The sequence below is a fragment of the Spea bombifrons genome, chromosome 5 (genome assembly GCF_027358695.1).
Source record: "Spea bombifrons isolate aSpeBom1 chromosome 5, aSpeBom1.2.pri, whole genome shotgun sequence".
In the NCBI taxonomy this organism is placed as follows: Eukaryota; Metazoa; Chordata; class Amphibia; order Anura; family Pelobatidae; genus Spea; species Spea bombifrons.
The window spans coordinates 6,726,900-6,748,379 of record NC_071091.1 but is presented as its reverse complement, the minus strand read 5'-3'; the positions used below and the strand labels follow the sequence as shown (position 1 = coordinate 6,748,379).

The following is a 21,480-nucleotide window of genomic DNA, read 5'->3' as shown; positions in this document are numbered from 1 at the left end:
GGGACATATTTATGAATTAATGAAGTTAAGAATTTAACAGAATTGGCTAAAAATGAAAATGCATGCAAATCCGAATTCACTACTAGCATTACATTAAAGGGATCACCTAAAAACAGAACGCTAAAAAAAGAAAAACAACAAATGAGAGATGGTTTTCAGTGCAAGATTCAAGTATGTTTTATCAGAGGTACGACAGTTTAATATTATTTATCTTCTGCCCAGAACGGCTTGATGCTAAACCGATACGGATGAATCTCATTAGGATTGTAACGTGTGTTTACACTGTTTTGTTATCTTTGGGCTGCATACATTGGTCGCTTATTTCTCCAGTTAAGTAAAGAAATCACTTGAATTTGGTGTATCCTGAAAATCCGTCTCAGAAATATTTTTTTGGTGAAAAATGAAACATGTAGGCACAGAGGTGGAAATCTGATATATTTTTACAGCATTCTTTTTTTTTTTTTTTTTTATATTATTTTTTTAAAATCTGACAATATAATCCAAACCTCAATATTTTTTTTGGCGGGAAAGCACTTTTTTTTTTGCTATATCTTCAGTGATTCTATGATAAATTGCGTCAAGAAATCGGCTTTGTGGAATTTTTTCATAAAAGAAAATTTCAAGGAGCATTTTGTTTTCTAGTTTATAGTAGTTTAGGTGGAGAAAAGACTTGCGTCCATCAAGCTCAACTGTTTTCCTATTCCCTGTTTACCAATGTTGACCCAAAAGAAGGCAAAAAAAAAAACCCTTATGTCATTTTGAATTGTGCTTTCAATGGGGAAAAAGTTTCTTCTTGACTCCAAATGGATCAACAAGGACTAAATAAACATTAATTCCTATACTATCATACATGGACCTCTATCTTTCTATTCATTATAAAGGTCCAACAGTGTGAAGGGCTGAGCCGGCCCTGTATAATGCACAATGCAATGTGTAAGGAGACGTTGAAGATTGAAGAAATCGCCATTAACCATACATTATACAGGGCCAGCCAAGCTTACTGGGGTTGGCCCTTCATAATGTTTAGTGAAGCAAAGGAACTCTCTCTTTAGTGAATACCAACCTTTGATGATCAGGGGAGTTGAAGTTGAGAAATAGAAGAGATGCCCTTAAAACAGCCTACCACCCTTTGATCTACTGTCTCTCTACATTTAAGTCCATGTTTCTCTAGAATGTTCCTTGAACAATATACCCCAACCTGTGCATGGTATTGTATACAGCAGTATCTTTTGCACAATGTTTCGTGTAACCCTATAATTATTAAGAGCCGCCATACTTGTGTGCTAAGTTTTGGTATATTAAGGGGACGCTCAACTTCAACGCATGATAGCCGAGTGGTCCTTTTATATCGCCGTGTTGTTCTCCTGATTCTGCTATTCTAAATAGATTCTAAATAAACTAAAGTTCACCAATTTGTATTCTTCATTGATGAGGCTGCAAAAGACATTGGCCTGTCCATTTAATCTCAGTTTCAGAATAGTACGAGGAGGTTAGGGGGTTAACATATTCATTAGGCTTAGAGCCGAATAATCTTTTCAAACTCTTTGCTCCCTTTTTCGCATGTAAAGAGGGGATCCCTTGAGTCTTTATAACGGGGATAATGGACAGAGTGTATGGGCCTAATGGGTATTATCAAATTCTAAATTTAAAATATCCCTGGATACCACATCTTATTCTGAACAAGCATCTTATACTTCTAACTTCCTTGGGGACTGTGCAACTTGGTACACCGTTTTGTATATCTTAAAATGTATCATAAGTTGTAGTGGGTTTAGATGGGCTGTTAAATATATACTATAAGGTATTAGAGCAGTGATGGCGAACCTATGACACGCGTGTCAGTGCTGACACGCGTAGCCATTTGGGGTGACACGCGCAGGATTTCCTGCGATTCATCCTCGGCTCCTGCACGGCCGCCGAGGATGAAAGAATCTGTGCTGGAGGACCCGTTCCTCCAGCACAGATTCTTTCATCCTCGGCGGCCGTGCAGGAGCCGAGGATGAATCGCAGGAAATCCTGCGCGTGTCACCCCCCCCAAAAAAGGGGGGGGGCGGGACGTGCAGTAGCGTACCTAGTGGGGGGCGGGGCGGTGGAGGAGCAGGCTCGCAAGGGAGCGGTATCGGAGGTCTTTAACAGACCACCGGCTCCCTTGAGTGATTTTAAGCCGGTTCAAGGATCTTCCTTGAACCCGGCTTAAAAACACTCAAGGGAGCCAGAGGTCTGTTAAAGACCTCCGATACCGCTCCCTTGCGATCCGCGCGGCAACAGCTGTTGTGCGCCCGGGTTTGTTGTCAGATCCCGGCGCACAACACTGAAGCCGCGCCCACCGCTGTCCGTGCCCTCTGAACCCCGTGCCCTCGGAAGAAGACAGAAGAACTGAAGAAGAAGAGGAGCGAAGAGCAGGAAAAGGAGCTGTAAGGAGAAAAGAGGAAAGGTAGGAAAGCATACAGTGAGAGTGGATTGGTGTATGTGTGTGGATTGGTGTATGTGTGTGGATTGGTGTATGTGTGTGGATTGGTGTATGTGTGTGGATTGGTATGTGTGTGGATTGGTATGTGTGTGTGGATTGGTATGTGTGTGGATTGATATGCGTGTGGATTGGTATGTGTGTGGATTGGTATGTGTGTGGATTGGTATGTGTGTGTGGATTGGTATGTGTGTGGATTAGTATGTGTGTGGATTGGTGTATATGTGTGGATTAGTATATGTGTGTGGATTGGTGTGTATGTGTGTGGATTGGTATATATGTGTGGATTGGTATGTGTGTGGATTGGTATATATGTGTGGATTGGTATGTGTGTGGATTGGTATATATGTGTGGATTGGTATATGTGTGTGGATTGGTATATATGTGTGGATTGGTATGTGTGTGGATTGGTATATATGTGTGGATTGGTATGTGTGTGGATTGGTGTATGTGTGTGGATTGGTGTATATGTGTGGATTGGTATGTGTGTGTGGATTGGTATATATGTGTGGATTGGTATATATGTGTGGATTGGTAAGTGTGTGAGAGTGATGGGTGTTATGCTGTACCATTTCCAATGTATTTTTCATTATATCATTATGCTCTAAAGTACATCATAACTCCCATCACTCTTTACTGTTCCTTTTTTCGAAGGGTGCCAGATTTGATGAAGTGAACATGTGCGAGGGCCGACCATTTCGCCCGACATTCTTTGAACCATTAAAATGAAATGCAAATTTAATTGGGCTAGTTATCTGTGGGGCCTTATCAGTCCGGAACGCGGGCCGCAATTGGCCCACGGGCTGGACTTTGGACATGCCTGCTCTACACAGTCTTGTGATATGATCAATAATACATGTAAAACAAAAGAATAATGCTTGCCTGTTGTAGGAGTTACTCTCACAATATGTGGCGGTCCCCGTAGGAATATACAAGGGAGATATATCAGATTTAAAAGTAATATTTAATATAACCAAATTAAAATATAGTAGCCGGGATGTAAGAGCGGGGCTGGAATCCTTAAAAACAAGTCGAACTAGCGTCCCTATGTTTTCAGCAGGCATACAGTTGCAGTCCTTCACGCATTTTCCAATTTGTTTCATTATTACTGTAAATTACAAGCAGATGTTAAATGTACTTTCCCCCCTTAATTACAACCATTGCTCTTTCCTTGTAGTATGCTAATAAAATGAATGTAAATGTTAAGTATAGTTCTTGTCTTTAGTTTAGGGGGAAAAAAAATGAAGCTATTCAAACTGCTCAGATGAGTGAATTTTGCTAGAAATGTTTCATAATCATCATGCGACATCATCAAACCTCATGGTGAGACTGGGATGATGATGATGATGATGATCCAGTTTTTCTATAATCTAATAAGAAGGGGAGTTGTGTGAATAATACACACGTGTGAATGTTATTGTATGTTATTGTACAAGCTCATGCGAATTTCAGCATTAAGGCGACATTTATTCATAGCTTCATGGAAAGCAACGGGATTTAATAGCACAATCGCTTATAAACAGCCTGGGATGTTGAACTTTTCTCCCCGATGTCATTTTGCTTTATGAAGGGTCAACCTTAGTGAGCTTCTCATGTGAGAAGGAATGAGGTGCCGTATGATGCCAAGTTAAAGGCCAATTATCCATTGCTGAATTGTGGTTTTTTTTAATCCACATTGGAGTACATTTTGTTGCGTGCTTCTTTTTTTTTTAGACACTTTTCCCCATCTATCCATTAATAGCTGCAACATGCAGAGGAATGATAAAGCAGTAAGGTAACATGGCTATTCTTACCACATTAAATGTATCCATCAACGTCCATGCCCATCCAAATGGACCTTTCCAAAGATTCACACTTTTTGCATAATACAATTAAACAATAGAAATAAGTAGATAGGACTATAAAAAATAACCCTAGATTTGCAAAGAGCTAATGTACTTCTTAGATACATTATACAAGAGCTGCCGTCATACTGCTTTTTTTTTGTCTTTTGTATGTTTATGTAAAAAAAAAAAAAAAAAAAAAAAAAAGAAAACTTTTTCTAATAAAGAGATACCAAATAAATAAATAAATAAATAATAAAAGAAATAACCCTGGCTTTTCAGATATCAGCAGCAAACCAGACCATGCTTATATCTCTAATGTAAACGGATACATTTGCAAAGGCATTGGTTAGTCCCTCGCCCTTTAGTATCTGGAACAGCCGCCGACCTTCCCCCATAGTCTATGAGATTTATCAAAATATGTTGTAATCACCATGTACCAACACAATATTCACAAAGCACCATCATTATTTTATTAAAACATATTATTTAATTAGGTGGTCCATTTATTACTATCCAAACTTATTATCATCCTCCTTATCTCTTTCTATTCATGTCAATGCTTCCCTTTTTTGATTAAAAATTAACTTTAATATTTTCTCCATCTATCCTTTGTATTATGTTGATTCTAACAATTAAAAACGGGTATTTTTTATTTTAGTATATCAGCCTTAGTGAAATGTGAATTGTTTTTTTTCCTGAACAGTGCATTCAGCTTGTCTGGTTTTCTTAACCCCTTAAGGACAGTGGGCGGTCCCTAAACCCATTGAAAACAATGCATTTTGAGCCAGTACATGTACGGGCTTTGTCATTAAGGGGTTAAAAAACAAGTGTTGCTGAACATGATTCAGCATTACCAAAAGACTGAGATCCCCACTGAGAGTCCAAATCCTCAGACACATTGTAAATGTCAAAAATGCCATCAGTGCCCAAGAGAAACATTGCTACAAAATTGAATTCTATAGAGCGAAGACTGTAACGTTGCCAATGGCTATTTCTACTAAGTCTTAACCCCTTAATGACAAAGCCCGTACATGTACGGGCTCAAAATGCATTGTTTTCATTGGGTTTAGGGACCGCCCATTGTCCTTAAGGGGTTAAACCTACAAACTGCGGGAGATATCAATCAGACAAGGTTTCTAGCATATAGATTACATGTTCACTCATCTACAGTACTTTGCAAATGAGTCAGGCAAGTGTGAAAAAATGCTGTAAAATAAGAAGGCTTTCAAAAATATGTTAATTTTTCATATTTTTCACTTAACAAAATACAAAGTGAGCGAGCAGCATCAATTCTTCCAGGTACACTTGCACAGAGTCAGGGATTTTGTAAGGTATATACTTAGCTATATGAATAAACAATTATACCAAACAGGTGCAAGTGATCATCTAATATATAGGATGAAACACAATCATTAACTGAAATAGCTGCATAAAGAGGAATAAAACCGGTTGAGGAACAGCCACACTCAGTAAGAAGGTGAGGTTGTTAGACCGTTTAATGTCAAAACTCATCCACCACGGCAAGGTCTGCATCAGCAAGGTCACTGCCAGGCAAAAATTTCAAGTTAGATAGGGGTTTCCAGATGTTCTGTCCATGCTCTTTTAAACAAACACAAAGAAACGGACAATGTTAAGGACCATAAAGGCAGTGTTTGGTCAAGGAAAGTGCAGCAGATGACAGACACATAACCTTTGCAATCGGAAGATGTCCAGCAGTGCCATCAGCTCAGCATTGGCAGAAGTGGTCTTCATGGAAGACTTGCAGCCAAAAAGCCATACTTCCAACATAAAAATAAGAAAATAAGGCTAAGCAACCTAAACTATTCAAGAAAACACTGGAACTAGTCTAGTCGTCAACCTTCTAAACCCACTACAACTAAAAAAATGGCAGCAGGAGAGTCAAAATGTGAAATATTTGGCTGTAGCAGAAGGCAGCTTGTTTGCCAAAGGCTTGGAGGGTAGACATGCTCATTGCAAGTTTGGGGCTACATTTCTGCAAAATAAATTGGGGATTTGGTTAGTGTTAATGGTCTCCTCAATGCTGAAAAGTACAGGCAAGATATTTATCCATCATGCAATACCATTAGGGAAGCATCTCATCCCAAATTTATTCTGCAGCATGAACCCGACCCCAAAATGACACCCAAAATCATTAACTATCTAAAACATAAGGAACAAGCAGCACTGGAAGTGGTGGTTTTGCCCCCATAGACACCTGATCTCAACATCATTGAGTCTGTCTCGAATTACATGAAGAGAGAAACAACTGATGCTGCCTAAATCCACAAGAACTGTTCTCCAAAATGATTGGAACAACCTACCTTGGTTAAAAAACTGACGCCGTTTTGAAGGCAAAGGGTGGTCTCACCAAATATTGATTTGATTTACTTTTTCTTCTGTTCACTCGCTTTGCATTTTGTTAAGTGATAAAAATAAACTATTAACGTGACTATTTCTCAAAGCTTACTTTTACAGCATTATTTCACACCTGCCTAAAACATTTGCACAGTGATATATATATATATATATATATATATATATATGTTGATATTTCAAAAAAAAATAATGCACCAGATAGCCTTACTCTGGGATGTTACCCAGTATAGCATGGACTTACTGTGCACCGCATGCTTGCCACCTACCAGTGGCTCGTGGGTTTTATTAAGCGTTAGTTAAACAATCAAATTAAACATGGAGCACTATAGTTATGAAGAAAGGTTAACTCATTTAAATCTGTGTAGTTTAGAAAAACGTCGCCTCAGAGGGGATATGATAACATTATATAAATATATTCGGGGCCAATACAAACCATTGTGTGGAAATCTGTTCATAAACAGGACTATGCATAGGACACGTGGTCATGCATTTAGACTGGAAGAAAGGAGATTTAGACTAAAGCAGAGGAAAGGGGTTTTTACAGTAAGGACAGTAAGGATGTGGAATTCTCTGCCTGCAGAGGTAGTTTTATCGGAGTCTGAATTTTTTTCCCTGGTTAGTGCAAAATTGGAAAGAGCGAAGCCGGGATTTTTTGCCTTCTTTTGGATCAAACAGCAATAAATTAACAGATATAGGAAAGGCTGAACTTGATGGACGCAGGTCTTTTTTCAGCCTATGTAACTATGTAACTATGTAACTATATGTAACATAAGATAATCAAATTGTTTGTTTTGGCTGTATAATTGTGTTTTCAGTTAAAGACAACTGGAACTGTTCTACGTTTTATTATTGAGATCATTTGAATCCTTCAGAATTCTGTAAAAGATTCTGAAGCTTGAACGTCGAGTTGAAAACTACTGTACAAATAAGACTGAGTAAAATAAATGACTATTTTTATAGTCTCCATAAATTGAAAGTTTATATCTGGTTTTGGGATTCTTTCTCGTTATGTTGCTTTTATATCTAACCTTTTATATTTGGATTAGAATTTATCTTCAATTGCCACATATATATATTCAGGTTTTATTGTGTTTTATTTGAAAACGAATAATGTATTACGTATTCATTAAATTCTCCTTGGGGGGAAAAAAATCCTTACTGTGATAAGCGACAGCTGTAATTTTCAACTGATATGTTCACGCAAATATTTTAAATATAAAAATTTATATAACACAGACCTGTTAAAAACTGTGAATAAAGACAAAAACATTTTAAGCATTAATTCAAATGGGAACTATGTGATACACCTGCGTCTGGTGCTTGTATTTTCCACCCTTTTTAGGATGCTTGCATTGTTGTAACCAAGAGCACATCTTGATTTAATTACATATATACCAACAGTCCTAATCAGGGCCGGCCTTAGGGGTGTGCGACCTGTGAGGCCGCACAGGGCGCCATGGCAACAGTGGCGCCTGCCCGGGACTTAAATAAAAGCATCGTTTTTTTTTTTTGTTTGTTTGTTTTAACTTTATTTAACATCCTCCATATTAAATAAAGTTTTTTTTTTTACTTTATTTAACATGGAGGACAGGGCCGGCCGAAGACTTAACGCCGCCTGGGGCGAAGTTTAAAACGCCGCCCCCCCCCGCAGACGCCGGTGGGGGCGGCATTTTAAACTTCGCCGACGCCATTATCTACCCCCGCCCCCCCCCCGGTACTTACCTTTAAACAGTCCTGCGGCGAGTCTCCCTGCTCTGCCACGGTGCCGGCTTGTAATGCTGAGCGCCGGAAATTGACGTCACTTCCGGCGCTCTGCATTACAAGCCGGCACCGTGACAGAGCACGGAGACTCGCCTCAGAGGAGAGAGAGAGAGGGGCGCCGAGCGGGTAAGCGAAAACCACTCGGTACCCCTCTCTCTCTCCTTCGCTTCAAAAAAAAAAACAAAAAAAAAGCGCTTGGGGCGGCAAAGTGCCGCCCCTTCTAAAGTGCCGCCTGGGGCAATTGCCCCAGTCTGCCCCATTATAGGGCCGGCCCTGATGGAGGATGTTAAATAAAGTTAAAAAAAAAACATGTTTCAATATAAGTCCCGGGTAGGGGCACCGAGCGGTCGCTCGTGAAGTTTTGCAGCAACCACTCGGCGCCCCTCACTCTCTGTGACTCCGTCGCGGTGCCGGCGTTTCATGCTGAGCGCCGGAATTTTTTCACCTCCCACTCCCACCGCAGGACTCCGGCAACGAGGTAAGTAAGGATAGGGAGAAGGGGCAGAGGACGGGGCAGTGAGAAGGGGCAGAGGATGGGGGGGAGGCAATGAGAAGGGGCAGGGGGGGCAGTGAGAAGGGGAAGAGTGGGGGGGGCAGAGAGAAGGGGATGGGGTGGCGCCAGAGGAGTAGTCCGCACAGGGCGCTTAAGGCCGGCTCTGGTCCTAATCAGGACAGAACCAGCTATCCCAACAGGTTGTTGTTATTATTATCTTTTATTTATATAGCGCCAACAATTTACGCAGCGCTTAATACAATACATAAATTCAAGAGGTCTGACAAGACGAGAATTGTCAGACTAAGACAAACCGATACATTAGGTGGAGAGAGCCCTGCAAACTTAGAATCCTTGGTATTTCTTAGATGAAACGTGACATTACCCCCAAAATAATATTAATGGTGCCCCATGATGATGCCTCCAAAGAAGGTAACCAAAGACTTATGTACAAGGGACGTTCAAAAAGTTTCCACTTTTTTTTAAATATAAAATGTATATAAAAGAAACTTTTCGAACGTCCCTCGTAAAAAAAAACTTTTGCCATTTGCAAAACTGTACCATAAAGAATAGCTGTTTTGTAATCTGTTCCAAAGAAGTACATCCAGAGTGAAATATCATTCCATTTACCATCATAGGTATTAGGGATGAAGAATAAATCAGTCCTGTATTATGTCCATCCTTACACCAATACACCTCCTATTAGTTCATGTGATTTTGTATTGTTTGATTCCTCCGGTTCAAACAGGAAATTTATTTTTTTTAAAGCACAACTGCATAAAAGCATATAAATAACAAACCCACCCAATCGTAACCCCATGAAATAATGTCACAAAGGAAATTAAGCACATTGTTACGTTTAATTCTTTGCTTAAAATTACCATTTTTCTTTTTTTGCTTCATTCAAAGGGCAGCTCAAATTTAATCTAATATGAAATTAATTGAAGACTGACTGCTCATGATGATATCAGTGACACACATGGTAACCGAATGCTCTTCGGATTAGAAAATCTAAAGGGTTATGTGTGGAACAGGAACAATGGAATAACATTTGTCAGAAAAGTTTAGATTTTAAAAAAAAATTGGTAGTTCATAGTCTGCTTCTATATATTTTAGCAGCAATCCTGACTTTTTTATTTTTAGTTGTACAATTTAAAATGTCAAATATATATGCCACAATAAGTTAGCCGTTATCATGGAGAAAAATAGGAGAGAAACGCTTCTCTTTCTCAGTGATTCTGTTTGCATTATTATTTTTTTTTAATTGTTTTTTTTTTTTTGAGCAAATGCAGTATTCATATATGTGCCATCTTTTTTTTTTTTTGCATTATTCTATTCTATTGGAGTACTTCCACAAAAGAGTGAAGTCACAGACTGACCCCCCCGTTCTCCCCCGTTCCTCCAATGTGTGCAGGGAGACATGATTCATGGAGAAGCGGAGAAAGAAGTAATGGAATGAAGTGGATGAAGAAAGACAGAAGGACAAGAAGAGGCAAGAAAAGAAGCAGAGTTACGAGAAAAGAGACAAGGCCCACGGAAGCAGAGAAAGAGCGAACAGTTATGAGAGTGTGAATGAGTGTGACACTGGATTTAATTCTGAATTTAAAAAAGCCATCCAAGTTCCTCTGAAACAAAAGGGCAGAAAACAATTTGTTGCCCCCCCAAAAAAATGTGTCCAAATTGTTTTGATCCATTTCCCTCTCATACATTTTCCAGGACTTTAACACTAAATACAAGATGTTACTTTTTTTTCTGACGTCAGACAGGCTTACACAAGCTATGATTAGTATTTTTGGCAGCATTCCAAGAAAATGTGGTCAAGGTTCAAAGTGGATACACAGAGTCCAATAAATCTAACAGGCGCTGGTTATTAAGTATTAGCCAATACAAACTGCCCAGGAAACAATAAAGGACAGGGTGCAAAAGAAAAAAAAGGCTTTAGTTAACCATTGCAATACCAGACTTATCTATACCAAAAAATCTCAGATCACTTTAAAACTAAACTTAATATCTTTAAGAACCTTAACCAAAAATATATTTTATTTATTTATTTATTTATTTATTTATATATTATGTAGCACCAACAATTCTTACAATACATATATTCCAGGGATCTGACAAGACTAGAATGGACAGACTAAGACAAACCGATACATTATTTGGAGAGAGCCCGGCTCGCAAGCTTACAATCTTGGGAGAATGGAGTGAGGACAGACGTAAGGGAAAGAAAGAGTGTAATGAGGGAGGGTGAAAGCTGAAGGTTTGGTGTGCGTAGGTCCCAGTGGTTTGGGGCAGCACGAGTAAAAATTTTGTAGACGGGAAAAGGAAGGGGTGATTAGTGAGGAGGAAAGCCTTAGCCCATGGCAATCGAGGGGCCTTAGCCCTGCTATCCTCCACAACATTCTGTGGAATCTTCCATTTGGACTTGGGAGGGTTTAGCTCATATGTTCCTGAACGCAATGTCAACTATCTGGTTGTGTCGTTCACTGTATGCTGTTCCTGAGGGGATCTTACACCCGCTACTATGTGTTCTATATTTTACATGGACAAGGCAAGATTACCTGGAAAAATAATATATATGTTTTGTATTATTGTTTTTTCTTCGTTTTACAAAGATTCCGTTACACTGATAGTTTTCCTTTGGTGTCACAGACGCAGGCTCTAGCTTACAGAAGAGAGGCCAAACTGTACAGTTTAAATGAAATATGCTTATTTTATTTACACATTAAATTGAAAGTCTAGCCATCGGGTGTTATATTTACTTTATAATACTGTTCTCCAGCAGACCATAACCGCTCTGCTGGTTGATGTAGATGTTTACTTTTTTTTTTGTACAGGACTGTGAATATTTGTTACGCGTCTAGAAATAGAAGTGTGACCGTATCTTACAATGGAAAAGAGATTCATGTTCTTCTTTGCAAATTACCTTTTACAATCCCTCTGTTGATATTGTTACTGGAGTGCAGCACGGCTGGATCTCTGTTCGGCAATTCCGCACATGCAGATTTCATCAGAAGTTCACTTATTGAAAAACAAATTGCGGCTTGAATGTCTTTATGTAATCTAAATAATTTAATTCACCTTAAACCTCGTTACAGTATACACTAAGGAGGCAATGGGAAACATCAGAATGGTAATACGGTTTTTTTTTCTTCTTCTTTGAAGAAGTTCAGCCTTTTGTAGTCAGAGAGAATTTTTCCAGGAAAATTAAATATTGAGGGATTTGTAGTCTTTTTTAAAATAAATTACTATGTTATTTAACGTATTTACCTATCTTGGCATGTCTTCCTGCCACAATATGATGGTTTAATTCTATTAGTGCTGCTACTTGCTGCATTATGGAGGTTTCTGGCATTGATAGGTCAAACTTATGAATGAGATAAAACATGATAGAATCATAAAGTTGTATAATGCATTATGGAGGCTTGCGATGAAAGTCTATACTTCTTTTACCATGCATTGTCGGGGGAACAATGACCAAACACCACTTGCGAACAAACACCAAGTTAACGGTCGACTTGATTTTGATAAACTTGGGACTTGGACCATAACTGTCAAACCCTACCTACAAAACCTAACTGCTAATTCATAAGCTGTTGCTTTAGTGAATAGACCCAAATGCATTTTGTGTTGCATAACTTTCAGCTTCCCCTTTTGGAGAATGCATTGTTTTAGTTTTAAGATAGGATTTCCAACCCTATTTTTTTTAAATGTCCGAGACCTTTTGTCTTTTATTATAATGTGATCGGCTTGTGTCTCATAAATGCATTACTTTATTGAATGATACCAGTAACTGCTCAATGGATTAAACCATTTAGTGGCTTCTCTAAATGTATTTTTCTTAAACTATATCTTAATTAAAGCGTTTACCATGGTCTCATACAAATGGTGCCAGGGGGAATTATGGTCGTCATTACAAAGGTCACATACGAAATATGTTTGACGTGAATATCTCCAAGCAATCAGCTATCAAGTTCTATATTATGCGTTGTCTGACTGCTAATATTCACGTCTCAGCCAGGTTTTTAACCACTTCACTACAAGAAGCTTGACTTAGATATTACCCTCTGCCGCCGTTGATAGCTTTAGACCAATCATTGCCTTCTGGGATAATATTGTCACATTGTTATTCAGAAAACCTGTTGTTGGTGGTTTTGAAATATGCAGATTATAGAATATGCCCCGGACAGTGGTGTAACTACAGGGGTCACGATGGTCACAACTGCGATGGGGCCTGTGTCTCTACGGGGCCTGGAGTGCACTGGTCCAGGTCGGAAGGGCCCTTTCTAAACTATTTTGAACCAGCACGGGGAGACAGGAACATATCAGCGAGGGGTCATAACACCTTCTCCTTTGCTCTTATTTGTTTCTGTCCTCATCAGCTCTGGTCTATAATTAGATTACTTTATCATTTTCCCTACATATATTCTGCTATATATACAGTATTTAAGCTGTAAAAGTGTCATTTATAAAGAAAATGGCCCAGGTTTAATTTAGGGGCCTAAAGCAGCTGTCCCTTGGGCCCCCTTAACAGATACCTTACCCTGGAGGTCTGCCCCCCCTTATATGCTATGCACTGAGGGATAAATGCCCTAGTTGTGATTTTGGTGACAGTAGAATATTAAATAAAAATAATAAAATGATAAATTACTGGATTCAATTATGTTTTTTTCCCCAAGTATAACAGTCCATCTTTAAGTGTGAATATATTATTAAATATCTTACATATGTTTTCTATAATAATGCCTTCTCTTTAAAATATTACACCCAGGCTCTGTGTATGGTATTAAGTATTAATAATCAGCTAGTTATTTGAATTCAATGACTTCATGTTTCATAATATGCCAATTCAAGCATCACGCAAGAATACTTGAAAATGTTTAAACAGCACAGTAAAAAACATTCATGTCTGGCATACTTTATGCTGTTAGCTAGTTTTATTTAGGTAAATTGTGAATAAAATATTGTAATATTGTAATAATATTGTCATTAAGTCAGACAAGATTCCCCAAAATATCAAATTGAAATTATAATTTTAATAAACTCATGTGACATACTTATTATATAACGATATGTAAATGAACTAACTAATCTTGAGTCTGTTAGTTTGCTTTAATATCTCACAGACCAACAATAATATTTTATTGCTGAGATAAATGACTACTAGGCTATAGAAAACTGCAATCCAAACATCATATTTTTTATAATTTTTTTTATATATTTCTAGGTATTTATGGTTTATGGTGTGTGTCAGCATTTCTTTTTTATTAATTACTATCAGTTTACTAATAAAAAAAATATCTGCTTTTCCAGAATGCTTTGAAATGCCATTTGCTGGATTTGGCCACTGGATCTCACACATGCAAATTCTCCAGCTGCGATCTCAAGATCCAGAGATAAATGTCAAAATCACTTTTTTTCCTAAAATAGCAGAACAAAATAGGTAGGCCCCATGTGTTTCCATCTACAGTAAGTTTAACTTCCCCCCTACCTAGCAGCCGTGCCAAGTCCCAGAGTGAGTGGAACCAGAACCCAACTATTCTAGGTTATTCCTCTTATGTGTTGCTTGCTCAAGACACTGTAGAAAACATATTAACACTGCTGTTCTCCACAATCACCCTCACAATGCACAAGCACCACACATAGTGCCCCCACGATGCACAAGCACCATACTTAGTGCCCAGACCATGCACAAGCACCATACACAGTGCCCTCACAATGCACAAGCACCATACACAGTGCTCTCACAATGCACAAGCACCATACACAGTGCTCTCACAATGCACAAGCACCATGCACAGTGCTCTCACAATGCACAAGCACCATATACAGCACCATACACAGCACTCTCACAATGCACAAGCACCATACACAGCACCCTCACAATACACAAGCACCATACACAGCGCTCTCACAATGTAAGCACAATACACAGTGCTCTCACAATGCACAAGCACCATACACAGCACCATACACAGCGCTCTCACAATACACAAGCACCATACACAATACTCTCACAATGCACAAGCACCATACACAGTGCCCTCACAATGCACAAGCACCATACACAGTGCCCTCACAATGCACAAGCACCATACACAGTGCCCTCACAATGCACAAGCACCATACACAGCGCTCTCACAATGTAAGCACAATACACAGTGCTCTCACAATGCACAAGCACCATACACAGCGCTCTCACAATACACAAGCACCATACACAATACTCTCACAATGCACAAGCACCATACACAGCGCTCTCACAATGCACAAGCACCATACACAGCGCTCTCACAATGCACAAGCACCATACACAGTGCTCTCACAATGCACAAGCACCATACACAGCGCTCTCACAATGCACAAGCACCATACACAGCGCTCTCACAATGCACAAGCACCATACACAGTGCTCTCACAATGCACAAGCACCATACACAGTGCTCTCACAATACACAAGCACCATACACCGTGCTCTCACAATGCACAAGCACCATACACAGCGCTCTCACAATGCACAAGCACCATGCACAGCGCTCTCACAATGCACAAGCACCATATCTAGGTGTTCAGAATATTTGCTGGGTACAATTATATTGTAGCGTTCTACAGTCCTGAAGGCTACAATTTGTTGTATATAAACATCAGAAAGTATGTTTACCAATTCAATTTCACAAACAAAATACCTCACTCATCTTTAACCCCTTAATGACAAAGCCCGTACATGTACGGGCTCAAACTGCATTGTTTTCAATGGGTTTAGGGACCTCCCATTGTCCTTAAGGGGTTAAAATTCCGTACTCAGTTACTTAAATAAATATTTGTAGGCCACAAAATGTAATAGTTAACTAATAATAATAATTAATCCAAAGCCGCACCTCTAACCACAACTCATAACACAAAATTATTTCAAATGCTTATACAATAAATTTCCTTATATTTATCAACAGACGTCAATCATCCATATCTATGCCTGCATTGCATTTGCTGTTATTATTTGTATTCAAATCATGACATTTATAAAATATGAAGCATATATTTGGGCATATTGGTGCGTCCTACAACTAATGACATTTTCAAAAATATGATAAGTTTCTACTAATCTTTTTTTTTTTGCAATGTTCGGTACTAGTTGTTCAGTTACAGTATATTAAAAACTCTAGCAAACATGTAGCGTTCCTCCCAAGTATCCTGCTTTGCGAGGGCCAATTCCTATATGCTGGGACTGCCCTGCTAAGCTGCTCCACTGTCCCACTTTTTAAAGCAGTAGCTATCATGGACATTTCTTCTGACCATGCCCCCACCAGCACCTGAAATCTTGGGAGGTCTGCTAAAATTGACATTTAGGAAATCATTTTATATTTTGATATCTTATTGAACGCAGATGCCCTTCTCCTTAAGGCACAACTTCAAATACATTTTAATGGTAATTGTACATACCCCTAAATTTTAGTGGAAGGGTTTTCCATCACCTTTACCCTCCATAACTTATGAAATGGTATTTCTTGGCTACCCCAAGCCTCAAGTATTAAGCCAGTATCCCAACCTCATGCTGACGAGTGCCATTAAGGATGAAACAGCTGTCCATGAGCGGTGATCTGGCTACTGCACCTCTTACCCGGGTTTTGTCTAAAGGCTGTCCTGTACAGCGGGCAATTACTCTCAAGGGATCCATGTATAAAGTGGATATAGAGGCAAAAGGTGATCGTTGTTGACCTTATTTGCATGCGCCTACCCAGAATCCCTTGTGGTTGTGGCAGCACCATGAGATTTCTGAGGGAATAACAAACCTTCTGGCTTGTCTTGTGTCTGTAGATGAGTGTTTAATAATGCTTCTACTACTACTTAGTTTTACACAAAATATTGTTTTAAGTCATGTGACATATTTTACATTTTGACTTGATAGATGACCTTGAAGAACTACCAGGGCTGACTTGGCCTTCAATGCGCGTAGTTTAAATTCTTTAGATCAGGTAGTGTGATGTCCTTAGCTTTTTCCACAGCTGACTGCCGATATTTCAATTTGGTTAGTGAATGTCATGAACCTGAGACGTTGCGTTCTAAATTAATGATACAGTGTTACAGTGTCAATGTTTCAGATAAATTGCTCAATGCCTCATCAGAACAATATGATGTGTTTGGTGCACAGGGAATACTTTTATATTCCTTATTATCCTGAAGTTAATAACATGCCAAAAAAATGTAAGATTTACAACCTTCAGACTTGGCGGCATGGTTTGCCCCAACACTAATTAACTGTCAGCACCCGGGGTGAATTCTGTTGGGATAATTTTTTAAATACTAAGAAATTAAATGCAGTGCATTAGTGTAACATCATGCAAAAATTGTCTTTTTCAGACAACATAAAAAAGTAAACGTTAATATAGCATAGCTGTACTGGAATACAGGATAGATGGATCAACGAAACAACCTAGGGGTAAACAGGTTTGTCCACTTAAAAGAGAGTCAGACATAAATTGATTAGTTATCATATTCGGTGTTCCATTGACCTTGTAATATCTTTGTCATTAACCAACACATTTCTTTATTCTGTAACAAAGTTTGATATACATGCAAAAAAAAAAATCTTTAATCAAAACTCTCCAATAAAAACTTATTAATTTAATTATTTGTAGTATGGAATGTGTACACATAATACTTTATTTCATGCTGTATCATAAGATGGGAGTTGGAATGTGATCAATACCCTTTATGAATCATAGCATGTGAAGCTACTGGACTCTTGAGCTTCACGTTTAGCATTTTTTCGTGGTGAGGTCATATTAAATTGATGTTCAATAATTCAAAATGTGTCTTCAAATCATCTGCTGAGCTAATGAAGAAGTACTTAGGCATATAACCAGTGCCATTTTCTGGCCTACTGAAAGATAAGGCTCCCTGGTGTACCAATGCTCAAACGGCCAGGTATAAGGGAGAGCCATCATCTCAATACTGAGCATTTTACACTATGGAGGACCCTGCCGTCCTTAAGAGAAAATGGCATCTCATGGGGCTCAGCCATAAGGACAGCGGCCCTGGAAGGTCTGGCCTAAGGTAAAGCTCATCATACACGCATTGCTGCATATAAATAAATGAATACAAACTATTTAACTCCATGCTTAATCTGGTATCGAGGAGAAATCATCATTAAATGTGTGTCCTAGCTTCATTTTTAACATGTTGTAACATAATGAAGTCTTCTTCTTCTTCGTTCCTTGTGATTTCTTGGTACTAGTGATGGCCTCTGGTTGCAGTCTCACATTCTATATTCCACGGCCACCGTGATCGCGGGACCAAGATCTTTATCAATATGTAGCCAGGCCACCCGGGTTGTACGTTTCATGGCCTTGAGGACTGAATCACAGCAGAGTGCCTCGTATGTTCCTAATCAAAACAGGTCGACAAAAGAATGCAGGGGTGGAATCCCTCCAAACTTTAATCATCTATTGGGTAGTGACCATGAATGGAGTAGTCAAGGTTTACTTTATTTTAACCGATTCTGTGAAACAACAACTAATTATCTTAGTATCTCGTATCAGTGGAAAATCAATACTGAGGATTAATACAACTGTAACCAACCATTATGCTTCTGTGTCCACATTCAATAACAAGCTCAATCCTATTAAATTGAGTGTAAAAGCCTCTTATCCGAGAATGAGGTAAGTAGCTTCGATCAGCAAACACACTCCTTGTGTACATAACATGTATCCTTTCAATTTGTGCTCAAGAAAACTGATAACGCCCTCAAACTAGGGATGGACAAAATACGAGGAAAGTATGTATGGCCGATAAAGCGTAATACAACAAATGGAAAAGGATGAATTAAATACAACTAAATTCACAAAAGGGGCATAATAGGGCAAAACAAGAAACCAAAAACATATTATTTCGCAAATAAAAAGCTTTAGTCTATCTGGTTAGTTCTGACCTTACCTTCACTAAGTTGGAATATTATATTTCAGACAGAACAAGGACAGATAATAGTGCAAATCTAATTCAAAATAAAACACAACAAAATATTAGCATAATAATGCAAGCAATGTAAGTATCCCTCCCGGAGAATGCAGAGAATGACTTGCACCAATCCCTATAAGATTGTAGATTGACACGTGAGTTTCTCTGATATATCAAGCAATATTGTAGGACTAAGCCATACTTATAATGTTGGTGACTCAACAGGTATAAACATACACAATGTCCAAATTTGGAAATGTCCTCTATCACTTATAGTTGGCATGGAACCAAGAAAACCAGACAGAAACAGGAGATGCTGATAAAAAAACATCTTTTATTAAATAGAAAAAAATAAAAAAATAAATGAATCATAGTCAAAAATACAAGCCAGGGGTCAAAGCCCAAAAGGGTCAGGAACACAGAAGGCAGCAGAGTCAGGAACAGAAGCCAAGATCAGGAACCAGAAGAATCAGTAATCTACAGGACTCCACGCAAGGGCATTGAGGCACTGAACTTAGCAGCTTTAATAGCCAGAACACAGTAAAATGGAGCTGGCTAATTAGCAAGTGATCGAGTAGAGGTGTGTAGCTGTTTACTTAGCAGAAAGAAAGTAGGAGCAGGGGAAGGGTGAGCAGTGGCGACTCTAGAAACAATATATAGGGGGGGCACACAAGATACCACAGTCAAACTGGGGGGCATTCATAATTTCCAAAAGTAATGTGCTATGGAATTATACTTTTGTTATTGGGCTAAAATAAAACTTGATCATTCAACATGGGAAGCCTGAAGCCAAAATTGAGTGCGACTAATCCTTGAAATAAATATTATAACACAATAAATAACTTTTCCACTAAATGATTTCAGGGCCTTGAACGTTTTGTCCCCTGAGGTCACTACAACTTCAGGAGGGCATTTTATCTTTTTTTATAAATTAAATAATTCCTACTGTAAGTTAAGTGCCAGGAACAGATGACCAAACACACACACCAACACAGGCTCTGTCACACCAACACCCAGACACACACACCAACACAGGCTCTGTCACACCAACACCCAGACACACACACCAGGACAGGCTCTGCCACAACGACAACCAAACATACACACACACCAGGACAGGCTCTGACACACCCACATCCAAACACACACACACCAGGACAGGCTCTGACACACTGACACCCAAACACACACCCTAGGACAGGCTCTGCCACACTGACAACTGAACACATACACCAGGACAGGCTCTGCCACACCAACACCCAAACACACACCAGGACAGGCTCTGACACACTGACACCCAAACACACACCCTAGGACAGGCTCTGCCACACTGACAACTGAACACATACACCAGGACAGGCTCTGCCACACCAACACCCAAACACACACCAGGACAGGCTCTGCCACACCGACACCTATACACACACACCCGAGGACAGGCTCTGCTACACTGATAACCAAAAACACACAAACAGCAGGACACAATCTACGTCACAGACATCTACATCAGGATGGATTTTTCACACTGCATTGTCGTTTATACCCCCCTTAGTGTTTTTGCCCCTTGTGTATTGATGCCCCTGCTGCCCATATATATATTAATATTAGCCCCAGTTGCCGATAGCAGGCATAGATCAACACATTAACACACGAACCAAGCTTTACATGTATAGATCAACTGATATTCACTTGTGATCTTAGCACTGAAGGTATATATCAAATAAACAGAATCAGACATACAAATCCTGTATTTGCAGGTATACAATAGTATATGAAACGTAGCATTGCAGGTATAGATCAAATAAATACATGGAAACAGCATTGCAGGTATTAATCAACTGAATAAGACATACAAACACTGTATTTGCAGGTATACATAAATAATGTATGGAAATATATAGATATGGCTCTACAGAATAACGCAAAAACCCAGCTTTGCAGGTATAGATCAACTGGAATTCACATAAAAACACGTCATTAAAAGGTATATTTAAAACCCCCTAAATTACAGGCATAGATCACAGGTTGCGTCCACACTGCCCACACAGCAATCACACTCCTATCATACCAAGGCAACCAGTAAATGCTGGTACCTAGGCAAGATGGGACTGTGCTTGCTGTTAGCAATCACACTCCTATCATGCCAGGTCAGCCAGTACATGATGGTACAGGGTGGCTGTAAGTTATGTGTAGACCCCATACTGCTGGCAGCATCAATACACAAGGGGGCAGCTAGCTAGGTTTCAGCATGTACTGGCTGACTTGGCATGATAGGAGTGTGATTGCTAACAGCAATCAAAGTCCCATCATGCCTAGGTTCCAGCACTTACACATCCAACCAGTAAATGCTGGAACCTAGGCATGATGGGACTGTGATTGCTGTTAGCAATCACACTCCTATCATGCCAAGTCAGCCACTACAGGCTGGTACAGGGTGGCTGTATGTGATGTGCAGACCCCATACTGCTGGCAGCATCAATGCACAAGGGGGGCAGCTAGCTAGGTTTCAGCATGTACTGGCTGACTTGGCATGATAGGAGTGTGATTGCTAACAGCAATCAAAGTCCCATCATGCCTAGGTTCCAGCACTTACACATCCAACC

At 39.3% G+C, this 21,480-nt stretch overlaps 1 long non-coding RNA gene across 1 annotated transcript in view; it reads left to right on the top strand.

Moving 5' to 3' along the window:
• LOC128497937 (uncharacterized) overlaps window positions 1-10,564 on the top strand; it is a 39,273-nt gene extending 28,709 nt beyond the window's left edge. Inside the window, exon 3 of the long non-coding RNA XR_008354362.1 lies at window positions 10,338-10,564. This is a non-coding gene — a long non-coding RNA (uncharacterized LOC128497937). The remainder of the gene's footprint in view (window positions 1-10,337) is intronic.
• Window positions 10,565-21,480: the final 10,916 nt, after the last annotated feature.